Below are 13,386 nucleotides of genomic sequence, written 5' to 3' on the forward strand. Positions count from 1 at the left end.
TGTGCGAGCTGACAAGTGCACGCTTTGATCCAATTTGGATTAGACATACAGGCCCTTGATGGCAGAGATTGACAGCTCATGTGGCAGGTAGAGTTCAAGTCATGCAAATACAATTCTCCCCAATCTATTAGTGCTTTCTGAATATTATTTTGTAGTGCTGCAGCTAGTGTGAGTGACTGAGTGCATTTGCTCTTCACTGGGGTGGTGAGAGCTGTGGTAATGACTGAAAGCCAGGTTAAAGGAACAGCTCTACCTACTTTCAATCGTCACCACCGTGACCCTTTAATGCAGTGCAACTTGACGAAGAGTCTAGGCGCTGCCTACATCACACAGGTGAAAGAGCTGTGGATTCTGTCTTCAGCAAGTAGCATCCTCCTCTTCCTGGATTTACAGCCAGCTGATGAGAGACTCTTCTGATGATGTAATGCTTGTACCATTTCATGTCCTGTGGTGTTGCTTTGGTGAATGGGTGGAGTTTCTGGAATCCTGTCTCTCCAGCCTCCTCGTGCAGTTTAAATTGAGCTTAGCTGCATTAATATCTTATTATTTCTAAAGTTCATTGATTTTTTTCCCCCTAACTTGCCTCTGGATTCTTAAGTGTTTTCAACCCAATTTTCCAGTTTTTCATTGAAAAAATTGGAAATCAAAATTCAAACCATTCTGACTATTTTGATCAAAAATGGTTGTCAAAAACTGAACCTATTTACCAAAAGACAATTTTTTTTAACCAAGAACATTTTTTTTCAAAAATGGAGAATGTTTACCAAAAGCCAAAATCTGTTCCAGATTTTGTTTTTTGGAAACCATTTTTTTTCAATTTTCAATTTTAATTTGTCATTAAAAAACTTGGAAATGTTATTGTTTGGGGAAAAAGATTTTTTTCCCCAAAATTTCCCATAAAAAATCATCAGTATTTTTCATCCAGCTCTAATTTTTAAATGCAACAGGTTAGATTGGGTCATATAGCCACAACTCCACAGTGTGGGCTGTGAAGTAGGCAACACCCTAGTAGGAGCCCCTGGAGTTAGGCATGATGAGTTGGATCTTCTATTGGTGTCGTTTGAACCTCTGAAGTCAATGACACTGGGGGGGTGGGATCTGCCCTCAGGCCTCCTAGAGCTCCAGGAACATCATTGGGCTGGTAGCCAAGCCAACACAGTTGGCTGAAACATTTTTGGACACAATTATTTTCCATCAAAAATGCCATTTTGTCAAAGTGGATGTTTCCCAGGGACATCCTGGTTTTGATGCCAATTTAGTTGAGAAAGTTACTCTGGTCCAAGGTGGAATTGCTGGTCAAAACTTGAGAGAAAGAGACAGCCTCCCACCCCCATCAGCCTGGTGCTTAAAGAAGATTGGCTTGAAGGGGCTTGAAACTAGCTCTCCCACACCCTCACTGAGTGCTTTAAGCATCTGGCTATTCTGGAATGGGTCCCTTGCTCATCTATTCTTTGTGACAATCTTCTTTTGTGAATCAATGTTGCTATTTTCTAGCCAGCTGGTGTCCTTGGAGAAAGTTTGGGAGTTCAGATCATTTTTTCTGTCTCTATCCCTGTCTCTATTCCATAGAGAGACGATTCTTCTCCTGTCCTCAGCTTCTCCTCTGAGACATTTTGGCCGAGGTTTTCAAAGCCATCTTGGGGATTTGGACACCCATTGCTATGGGATATGAGTGCCCAAATCTCTTAGACAGCTTTGAAAATCTCACCCTTTTGTGTGCTGATTTGGTTTATTTCCCGTTTTTAACCTTTAGTGCATTCTCTCAACCCTCCCTCTCTTTGTCTTCCAGCTGTTTTCATCTTCCCTGAGTTCTCTTCCCCCCAGTTTCTCTTCCAGAGGCCTCCTGAGACAGTAACCGCTCACCCTCCAAACATGGTGACAAGAGAGTATTTGCTGGGGGCAACAGGGGGATTTTCAGCTCTTGCACTCCACAGGTAGGCAAGCTGACAACCTTGAAACAATGCATCTTTTCTCTTTGTTTCAACTTTCCTGCTGTTGTATCCTAGACAAGCTGTTCTCCAGCCACCCTGGGCCCAATTTAACCCTGGTACAAGTCAGCTGGCTTCCATGGGGTTACACCAGGGTTGAATTTTCCCCCCGTGTCTTCATATGGAGGAACTGTTCTGCTTCTAGCTTGTTCCTTTTGCGCACGTGAAATATTTTGGATCAAATCACTGGGGCCTGGATGCAATGGTGGCTAGATTATTATTATATGTGGGATTTTCCAAAGCACTTAGTGTTAGCTTGCATTTGCTGTCTTAGATATCAATGGTAAAACTCCCATGAGATTCAAGGGGGGACAGCGTTAAGCCAATGCTCAGTGCACTGGAAAATCCCACCCTTTAGGAATGAATATGAATGCATGGATCTAAAGCAGAGCACCTCCTCGATCAACAGAGTGTTGCACACTTACACCGGTTGACACCAGGCTAGTCAGCGTCCTTTGCACTGCACTGCGTAGAAGTTTGCCTGGTTCTGCAGCGGTGTCATAACTAGGAACAAAAGAGATTCTCTCCTGCTGCACAGACTCCGAGTGGCCATCATGTGCGTGTAAACCAGCCCTGCATATGGATATAATTCTCTGCATCAGATGCAGGAAACTGCTTCTGACAGTTGGACTGCCCTCCCAATGGCAGTTATATGCCTTGTTTGGTTTGAACATCCCAGCCTGTTCAGACAGGCAGATGGCTGAGCTGTGAGCTGTAGTGTTTTTGCTTCCATTGGATTTGGGCTGCATGGAGTAGGGACTAATATTTTCAGCCAAATCTGGAGGTAGGTGTGATGCCAGTGATATAAGAGCTGCTGTGGGGCTAATCCTGTGGGATTCATGCTGAAGAAGAAGTTGATGATTTCAATCTGTCTCCAGCCCTCGGCTTTCTTCCATCCTTCCAACCCTCCCGTCTCTGCTCCTCCTTTTCATCCTTCCGGTTTATTTCTTTCTGCTGATCACTCTTTCCCCCTCTCGGCACTTTCTGGAGTCTTGCCTTTCTTCACAATCTTCCTCTCACTCCCTAATCCTCACCCTTAGCTTGCTCTCTCCTTCTTCATGGTGAATCAAGTCCTTGTTCATCTTCAGATTCTCTTCCTGCAGGTCCAACCTAGTCTTCTCTTTACCCAGAGCTGCTTGTTTTCTTGCTCTCAGTCCCATGTCTGTCTTTGTCCAGATGGCTTGGCAGATCTTTGTCTTGACTCCAGTCCTTGCTTTAGTATTATTATTGTTTGTACTATAGTAGCACCACTGTTTTAGGCACACAGCAAAAAACAGCCCCTTCCCCCAAACAATTTACAGTCTAAATAGACTACACAGACAGACAAATGTTTCTTCTTCGCTGAGGATTGAAGTAACTTGTGCAACATGACACAAGTGGTTATTGGAAGAGCTGGGATCAGAACCCAGGGCCTCAGAGTCTGATGCCCTATCTACTAGGCTACATTGTCTCCACGTGGTACTAAGGCCAGTTTTTAAAATTTCTTTCATTTTGGATCGTTCCACCTTCTGGTCTTCAGACGTCTGTGTTGTCTGTCTTCCTTTCAGCCAGGGTCACCCTCTCATCTTCTAAAGGCTCCTTTGAAATCTCCTCCATCCTCTTTTCTCTATACCTTCATTTTCTTCTGCTTCAAGGTGCTTGCCTCGTCTAATCTCCTTTTGGCTTTGAACCATCTGTTTTCTTCCTCTTGGAGGTGTCCCAACTCAGCATTTGTGCTGGGCCCAAGGCTTCAGCTCCTTCATAACTTCTGATGAGTTCTCCACGTCTGAGGCGAGTGGGATTTCAGCCTGTAACACTTTCTGACTCTCCCACATCATCTCCTAGGGTTGTTTTTATGCTCCTGGAATACTGACTCCCATGGGTTGATGCATCTGCTCCATTTTGGCTACTATCTTCAGTCTTTTCCTATAGTGTCTTTAGTAAGGTTACCACTTGGACATGATCCTGCAGATCTTGTCACCTGCTTAGCATTTTTGTTCAACCAGCTGCTTCCTGCTGCTATGGCCCCCTTTCTTTGGCATTTCTGGGGCAACTGGCGGGATGACGTTTCCTGGGAATGCAATAAAGATCATACGTCCTCATCACACCATCCCTGGCCTTGGCGCTGTGGCGTGGGAGGTTGCTTAACCCGCAACCAGCACCCTCCATGCCCTCCCAGCCCCCCATGCACCACAGTTTCTGCAGATCCTTCTATTTGGTTTCATTTGTTTGCCTTTGTGTTTTGCAAAAGCCAGCAGCAGCAGCAGCAGCTGTACAGCAATGGCGCAGCCGCTCTATTCCTGGCCAAGAACCCTGTGAAATTAATCCACATCTCGCTGAAATCCTACCCCGCATTCGGGTCACTGCCTCGTTCCAGCACCGCGAAAGGCAGGGATCCCGTGATGATTTATTACCGGCCCCAACGCACATATTATTATGAAATGAGTTTATTACACTCTAAATCTCCTGTTAATGTGCTACTGTTTTAATCCCTTTATCCAATTTTCAGTCTCTCAGGCTTGGCTGCCGTTCACTTGCACAAAACTCTCCATTCTGAAGGTTTTATTGTACGATATCCATATCCATTTATCCTGCTTTAAGGTTGTAGCGTGGAGACTCTAGCAAGGAGGGGGAGACGGGGAGCAGGAGAGAGGCACAGGAGAGGCAGGAGAGGAAGGGACAAGGGGGGACAGCCAGCAGAGCTCCCAGCACAATAAAGGGGAGCTGGAGAAGGGGAGTGGGGGGGGGAGAATCGGGAAGGGAGGTGGGGGAAGCAGAATGGTGGAGGGTGGGAGCAGAGATGGGCATGGGAGGGAAGGCACGGTGAAGGGATGGCATGGTGAAGGGTGGGTGGATGGCAGGCCAGATAAGGCAGATGGAAGATGATGGGGAAGGAGTGAGAAGGAGCATGAGGCTATAAGGAAAGGCGGAGGCCAGGCAGGAGAGGGAGAGTAAGCGATGGAGAGGGACAGGCAGAGAGAACTGGAGAGAAGGACCAGGGGAAGGGCGAGTGGAAGGAGCTTGCACTGGGGAAACCACCCAAGAAAGGCTGCTGCAGGGAGGAAGAGTGGGAATGCACGGTGGGGGGGGGAGGGGGAGCGAGTGCTGGGGGGTGGGAGCAGGGTTGTCAGGTGGCTGTGTCTGTGTGCAGGCTCTCCGCGACTGGGCCTCTGAGCCAGCTGGTTTCCCGAATGGGAGGCGGGTTATGGACCCTCCTGCAGGTCAGCTAAGTATGATCCAGGCTGGACGTTCAGCAAAGGTGGCTTACCCAGCACACACCCCAACCGTGTCCTCTCCACGCTGGGCCCCAGTAAGACAAACCAATCCCCAGTGTCATTGCTTTGCCCACCAACAGCCCCCGAGGGTGGGTGCCGGACAGCATCCTTTTGGCCTGTGGGTCCCCGGGGCCAAGGGGATTTGCCCTGTGATGACTCAGCACGTGCCACAAATCATGTTTTGAGATGGTCTTTCCTTTGAAATCGCTTCTCGCCGCTCTTCCCAGCCAGCTGGGGCATTCCCCACTCTGCAGTAAGGATGCAGGTCCTACTTGGGGGAGCGTGAGAGTGTGTGTTTCTGTGTGAGAGAGAGACTCCTTGAGTTCCCCACATGAGAAAAGAGCCGTGAGAGGCAATGTGGCTCTGATGGGGCAATAGGTCGAAGGCTCTTCCTATTGCAGAACTCGGGGAAGGAACCTCCTGGCCCAGATGCTCAGGTGACTGTACTGGAGCTATGCCAATTTACACCAGCTAAGGATCTGACCCAGGGCCAAATCCAGGTTTCGTTTAAGCATTCACTGAAGTCAGGACCTGCATGTGCTTACACCACGCCTGGATTTGGTCCATATTTTCGGCACAAAAGATCAAGGAAATGCCATTGAATGAGGGAACCGGCCAAAGTCACGTGCCATACCCCAGTATTTGCTTTGACTGAATTAATCTGAACAACTCTGCTTTAGAAAGGTCGGCCAGGGTGAGCCAGGACTTCCGGATTTCATTCCTGGCTCTGCCACTGACTTGTGGCCTGATCTGGGGCAGTTCTCTGTGCCCGTTTCCCCAGCTGTTACAATGTATACGATAATACTAACCCACCTCAGCTCTCTCTCTGTGTCTCTAGATAGAAAGATACAGGATTATGTGCATATGCAAAATACGTATATGTCTGTACATTACACGTACATTGGACTAGTATTTTCAAAGCTGTCTGTGGGAATTAAAATTACATGAGAAGTTGGTACCTAACTCTCTTAGGCTGCTAGCCATACAGCACTATGTATAACATCTCTAATAGAATGCTCCTCTTATATATTTTATGACCTTGCCCCTTGTGGTACTATTCCTTACAGATGCATGATATAGTATTATATTTATATAAAGAACATATATTATGATATTCTGGTATGGAGCAATGCATAACAAAGTACAAGGTCATGAAAATATAAGAGGAATACCTTGTTTGTGATGGAGTATATCTTTGACTATTCCCCCAAATTTTATTATAGTTATAAAACAACCCATTCCTATTTTGGAGTACAAAAGGCATGACAAAACTTTGGGAGTTTGCATGTAAAGATTTAGAAGGAGGAAACAGCTTCAACAAAAGATGGATCCAAACACAGATTTGGAAATAATAAAAAAATCCAAAAACTCGAACCAACGATATAGAGGCAAAGAGGCTTGCTTAAAATAGCATGACGCTCTTGTGATGGAATTGCTGAGTAGTTAATGTCCTTGGCTTTTTTAGCTAGCCATTTATTTAAAATAGCTCCTGCCCATGGTGTTTGCTTTATGCCATTCTTCTCCTTCCCCCCCCGAGTCTCTCTCATTTTCCTCAGAGAGATATTTTATGCCCATTGAGAGAGAGATACAGACCGATTAGATTAGATGGTCAGGAGGCAAATATATTAGATTGAGAAGAAGAATCCAAAAGTTCATGAAGGTTTCGATCTAGTGTTCTGGTTCGGGAAGGCCTGTCTCCGATAGATAGACCTTCCAAGATAACTGGCACGCATGGAGAATTATGACTTAGATTTTAGTGAAGGAGTAGACCAAAGGACTATAAATCAGGGCTGAGTTCTATTCTGAGCTCTACTTCTGACTACCTGTGTGACCTTGGGCAAGCCATGGCTTGGCTCTGTGCCTCAGTTTCCCCATCTGTGAAATGAGGATGATGATCCCAGCCTCAGAGGGTGCTGTCAGGCTTAAACACTTCATGTCTAGGGAGCACACTGAGGCCCTTGCAGAGAACGCCCCATACCAATACAAGTCACTCTATTATTCTCTGGGGTGTTTTAATAAATGTTGGCTCTTGAGCTTGTAATAGGCGGCCATGGCCCAGCTCTGTCCTTGAAAACTGAGTGTGTGCCTGAGGCTGTGTAGAAGGGGGACTTAGAGCATTCTCCACAAAAGACTGGCGAGAAGGTTGCTTAGATATACAAGGTGAAATCTAGCCCCATTGAAGTCAATGGCAAAGCACCCATTGACTTCCCAGGGGCTGGGTTTCACTCCAACCCTCTAAAGCCAGTCTCCCTGGCCTTGCGCCATACCCCAGGCGACCCATTTCAGTGGGGCTGCCATTTGTCCTGGGATTTGCAGCCTCTTCCCAGCAGCCAGCCCTCCTCGACCAGACACCTTCCACTTGTCCCTCCCATCCCCATTGCCCTCTCTCTTTCCACCACCCTCTTTTCCCCTCAGGTTCCCTCCTCATCCATTCCCCTCTTCTCCTCCCCCTCTTCCTCTGATTCCCTCCCACTTCCTTTCTGTCTCCCGCATTCCCCACATCTCTCTTCCTCCCCTTGTCTCCCCGTCCCCCTCACTTCTCCCCCTCCCCGCTCTCTCTCCCTCTGATGTCTAGCAGTTGCCTCTACACTCTGACACAGAAGCCTGTATCACTTCCAAGGCTTTTGCTGTCAGCTGGGGAATAGATAAAGATAAATGATATTATGTTAAATTCCACTTAATGACAAATTTTTAATTTTCTGAACATGGTCATTTTCTGGCTAGTGAATCAAGTGTAGGGAGCTAATTACATGAAGATCTGAACAAAAATAACTCCTAATTTTCAAGGATAATGGAAGAGAAATGTTGGAGATTAATGGCACTATTTATCTTTTTTAAATTTCTATCTTTCTCTGTGATAGCAGTGCTCCCCAAGGAAAATATTCATAAAATGAAATTGAAGTCGTAACTTAATAGGTTATTAAAATTTTTGAGTGCATATCACTTTCCTTCCGCCGCACTGTAAATTTAAATTGAAGTTTGCGGCTCCTCGAGTCACCAGCGGAGTTTTTTTTATGATGGCACAATAGAGGGAAACATGCATCTTTGTCAGGAGGTATTTGCTATTCTAATTTTATGGCAGGCCGGATTATCAGAAAGGAATGTCAGAGCACGGGGAAGCTGACAACACTACAGCCTTCAGCCATGTGTTTCCATTAGCGCCCAAAGCCGTCCAGGGGTTTCTCTGGACTGTTATTTTCCATTTCAGTCTTTTATCTTGATTTAAAGTGAGGGTGCTGAAAATTCAGCTCCTGTCATTTTTCTCACTCTTTTTCTCACTTTCTCCCCTCCCACTCTTTTTTTTCTTTCTCTGCCTCTGCTCCTTGCTTCTCTTTCATCTTTTTCTTTTTTTTAATTCTCTCCCCCCTCCTGCCCCCGGACATCTATCTCATCCCAGCTAACATGGTCTTGGCTCTGTGGTAGGGAGGTGGCAAAGCTCGGGGCAGGTGTTTGGGTCAAGGGGGGAATTTTTTTCATCGTTTTAGAAAAGGGCCCCATATGTTGGACTCATCTAGGGCCTCCACTGTAGTGACCTCGCCCTCCACCGGCAGCTTTAGCAGAGCTGTCAGGTTATGCCCAGCTTGGCTGGGGCTAGGTGTCTCACTGCCCCAGATCCTGCCTAGCTCAGATGTAGAGAGGCAGCATGACCTAGTGGCTAGGGCATGGCACTAGTAAGTCTGGGATCTATTCCCAGCTTCACCATTGACCTGTTAGGTGACCTTGGCCATGTCACTTCACCCTCCTTTCCCCCCTCTCCACCTTTGTCTTGTCTATTTAGGCTGTAAACTAATGGGGGTAGGGACTGTCTCTTAGTTTCTGCATGTACAATGCCTAGCACAATGCGGCTGTTTGTAGTCATGCTAGCATAGGCTTGGTGGCCTTGGGTTGTAGGTACCTCCTGGTACCTCCCAGTTTTGATGTTCTTCACAACTATATATATGTTGCCTCCACTTACATCCCTTATGGACCTAAGGGTGACTCAGTGAATATGATATAGCAGCAGGCTTGGGGGTCTCAGATTCAGCTCCCACATCACAAACTCATCACTGTGCTTCACATCAGTTGGCAGACACCACAGTGAGGCGGAGAACTGCATGGGCCATGGAGGTGGATGTGAGAGTCCCCTTCCAGATCAAGGCTGAAGCAAGCAGCAAGGGCACCGTGTGTGCGATGCTTGCCCTCTAGCTAAACCAAGGGCTTCGTTCACCAGCACTAAACCCATGTGATTTTTTTTTTGCAAAGCCAGAGTTTATGGCCATATGCAAATCAGATGCAAATATGCAACTCAGACAGGAAACAATTTGCAGATGGTGTCAAAGGTGGAGTTGCGCAGACCTTGGCAGCTGTGTGGGGTAGTTGTCAAGCCCCACCCCCACCCCAAACCAGGGAATGTGGCGATGTGGATTCTGCAACCTGCCCCGACTCCAGCTTCTTTCTGCGCATCCGTCAAGAACATATTAACCTCTATGGTTGGAGACTTTAAACCAGGGAGGGCGGACAGCAGGCCGACTCCTCTTAAACTAAGGTTCAGCTCTCCTTTAATCATCTCGCTAGTACAGCTATTCCTGCTGCTGACTCAGGGCTAGGAGTGGGGGAAGGACCCATCTTCATCAGGCATGGAGTGGATCTTTAACCATTAAAGGGGCAGAGGGGCCCAAGCTGCCCTAGATCTCTGAGGCATGAGCCCCAGCGCACTCTAGGGTGGAAGGAGATTGTGGTAGCACCAGGTACCAGCCATGTCCCAGCCACTGGGCAGGTCCAAGGGTTGGTGGTGCTGGGCTGGGCAGGGTAGGATACAGCTGAGGAATGGACTGATGGAGTGTGGCTTCCATGGGCACTGGGTAGAGATGCCTTCCCCAAGCACAATCCCGAAGAGAGGGCAGTATCGCTAACTTTCCCTCCTAGTTGATCCCCTCCCGGCAATGTGTACTTCCTGCACCATGGATCCCTCTAAAGCAAGGCTGCTAAGGAGTCTGGGGAAGTGGGGCAAATCCCAGGGGCCTTCAGCCAGTGGGGGAGAGCTGCTGGTGGCCTATGCCCAAAGCACAGGGCCAGGACGTCTGGCTTTTGTTCCTGGCTCTGCCCTAGACTCACTGTGTGACTATGGGCATGGCACTTAGGGTCAGAGGCTGCCTTAAGTTCCCCGGACTGGTGTGGAGCTATAGCAGCCCAGAAAGAGTAGTGGGAAGGTGCTGTGCCTCAAAGACACCCCACTGAAGCCCCACACCTCTTTTCCACTGTGGGGGGAGTATGCTGGGTCAGCCCTTGACAAGATGCCGCACCTCTCCCCTAACCCGCACTGATGCTTGGCGCAGAGGGGAGGGATAGCCCGACCTTTGCCTAGTGCCCTGTCCCTGCTTGCTGTCGGTGGGGAGAGGGGTGTATCACCCATGCAGCCCCTGCTCTTCCTTGCGGGCCCAGAACTGCCCTCATCACCACCCTGCACGGCCGCTCAGATGGGGCATCAGCATGAGTGCAGTGGCAGGCTTTGCCTCGGATTGCCTCAGGGCAGCGCTCTCCCCCTCTCCAGCCAGCGGTGCCGTGCTTTGAGATCCCCTGCCGGAGAAGGGGAAATGTTCTGCCAAGGCTGCGTTTCAGAAGGCCAAAGGCTAGACGGCTTGACCCAGCTCTGGCCTGGGCAGCCGCCCGTGGCATGTGGCAGAGGTGATGAACTCTGGCCTAGGAAACGGACCGATCCCTGGTTCTCGGTCAGGTTGCCTCCTGTGTCCCGTTGACTGTCAGGGCAGGGAAAAGGGACTGGACTTGAACTGCTCTCTCCAGAGCCCTGGGCCAGCCACTCTCTGCTGACGCAGTAGCCTCACTGGGCCTGTGGTCTAGAAGATTCAAAGCAAATGTCTGGGTGTCTCTTTGTGAAACAGGCCAGGCTGCCAGGAGCTTCCGCTCCCCGCCTATGCTCCACTCAGCCCGGTGCTAATTCTCAGAGAGCTTGAGCCCCGCTGGAGGCGGAGACTCTGGGAGGAGTTTGCAGGCCTCTTTCCTAAACAGCAGGCAGGGTAGAAGTGTTCACTCGGTGAAGACCGGCTCTGTGGTCTAGTGCTTAGCGAATAGGAGTGGGGGGGAGCCAGGATCCCCGGTTTGGGCCCAGCCACTGAGAGACCTGGGGCAAGTCCCTATGAGGCATCATTTTGAGCGCTTGTAAATCACATAGACCCTGCTCCCTGACTCAGTTTCCCCATCTGTAGCATGGCAGTGATAACGCTTCCCGGTGGCCTGCCAGGCTTAACTCATTACCATTGGCAAGGGGTTGAGAGTCTCTGTGGAAGGTGCAATCGAAATGCAAAGCCAAATGTAAACCTTCAGCACATTAAGCTGGCTGGCTTTCCGGTGCGAGTGGTGTCAGAACAGGCAGGGTCCTAAGGGATGAGAAGGAAATAAACGTTTTCACGTTTCCTTCAGCCTCTTTTGTTTTCCTTGCCCATAGGAATCGGAGTAACAAATGAAACACGGCTGCTCCCGGTGTGACTGATCCATGTGTATAATGCTGTCGATGGACTCAGCTCTCAGAAGACACAGAGAAGGGGGGGAGTGGTGGATGGGTTGGGGGATATTTAGCCGAGACATCTTTTTGTTGTTGTTGATGACAGCCCGTCACCCAGGCAAGCGGCAACGCACTAGGGCTCAGTAAAATCTAGCCAAGAAAGGCACGATTGCTAAATGGAAATGGGGAAAGAGACAGCCCACCTCCCCACCACAGGGGGAGAAATACCATGTTGTGCGTGCTATGGGGAGGGAGTGGCCCTGGCTGCTGTTGCTGCAATGGGAGGGACATCTAGGGCTAGATCCTCCATTGGTGTAAATCGACGTAGCTCCATAGATGCCAAAGGGCTCTATCCCCAGTTGGTGTCAATAAGCAATCAATGGGCCAGATCCCCTGCTGATGCAAACTGGTGTTACTTCAGTGCCGCTACACTGCTTTACCCCAGCTCTGGGCTGCTCTTGCTAAAGCAGAGGCGCCATTGTGAATGCACCCCTGAAGCGCTGTCTAGCACCCCTGGCTCCCAGGGCCCTGGGCTGGCAGCTCTTCTTCCTGCTGTCTTTCCTGCCCTAATCCCGGGTACTTCAGTTGATCTTATTAAACTGATATACTAATGTGAGCAGCCTGAGCCCTGGTAAACCAGCTCCGACCCCAGACAGCCAGGCCAGTCCATAATTCAGCATTAATGCACTCTGAAAGGGGCGTAGCTCCCTGCAGAGCAGCCTCATCTGGCAGCCCAGGGGAGCAGGAGCCTCTTGAAATCAAGCAGGAAATCCATCCCCCTTCCCTCCCCCCCACCTGGCAGGGAAGTCAGTTGGAAAACCTGACCCTGGGTTAGCCCAGCCCTAGAACCCAGCCCGTCGCCAGGCTATTGCAGCAGGAAAGCCTGGAGTGTTCAAGAGAGGAGCTGCCCTGGGGGTATTTCAGAGTAAAATTACCCCCGCCCCCCCCTCCCCCCCCCAGGGGGATTCTCATAAGGAAATGTGCTCAGAGATATTTCATAGCGTGCAGCAGAGGTGATGTACTACTCTGGCCTGGGACCATCTATCTAACTGTCTGTCTGTCTTCTGCCCTCAGGGTATTTTAAGAGGACAGCCTGCCCCACCCAGAGGGCCCTGGAGTCAAACTTGCCCAAGGGACATTCTAGCACTAGAACAGCAGTGCACCCACAGTTCCCACCCAGCCCCTCTAAGCTTTGCGGGAGGTTGGATCCTGCTCCCAATCTGAGTATCACGGCTTGGGCCGAGCTCCATAGTGGGCTGGGGTGGGAATGCCTACTCAGAGATCTGGAGGCGTTAGACTTCCAAATGGATCTAGAGCTAGACTCCAGACCGTGGAGCTCTCTAAGTTCAGCACGAGGTGTTCCAGCCCTACCTCCTGGCCCTGGGGTGTTTCAGCACAGACACTGCGTTGCCCAGGAAGGAGGCGCAATAAGGAATTGGTCAGGAGTGCTGGCTGCAGGGAAATCCTAGCTACTGCAATGCCAGCCTGTCTTCGCAGGAAGATTGTGAAGATGATGATAAAATATGAAGCATTTCTCTAGCACCTTTCAATGAACCACAGGGCTTTACAAAAATGGTTAACGAAACCTGAGTTACAGCGCTCTTGTGAGATCTAGTTCATCACCCCCATTTTACTGAGGGAGATG

The 13,386-nt window shown here is 49.3% G+C and overlaps 1 long non-coding RNA gene across 1 annotated transcript; it reads left to right on the top strand.

The window, feature by feature from the left end:
• The first annotated feature begins 298 nt into the window (after nucleotides 1-298).
• Nucleotides 299-12,415, top strand: LOC137140868 (uncharacterized). Its single transcript, XR_010916501.1, has 3 exons — nucleotides 299-421; nucleotides 1,790-1,934; nucleotides 11,685-12,415. It is a non-coding gene; the product is annotated as an uncharacterized lncRNA (long non-coding RNA).
• The last annotated feature ends 971 nt before the right edge of the window (nucleotides 12,416-13,386 follow it).

Source organism: Emydura macquarii, unplaced genomic scaffold (assembly GCF_026122565.2).
Source record: "Emydura macquarii macquarii isolate MOO-44397 ecotype Brisbane River unplaced genomic scaffold, CSIRO-AGI_Emac_v2 contig_67, whole genome shotgun sequence".
NCBI lineage: Eukaryota > Metazoa > Chordata > Testudines > Chelidae > Emydura > Emydura macquarii.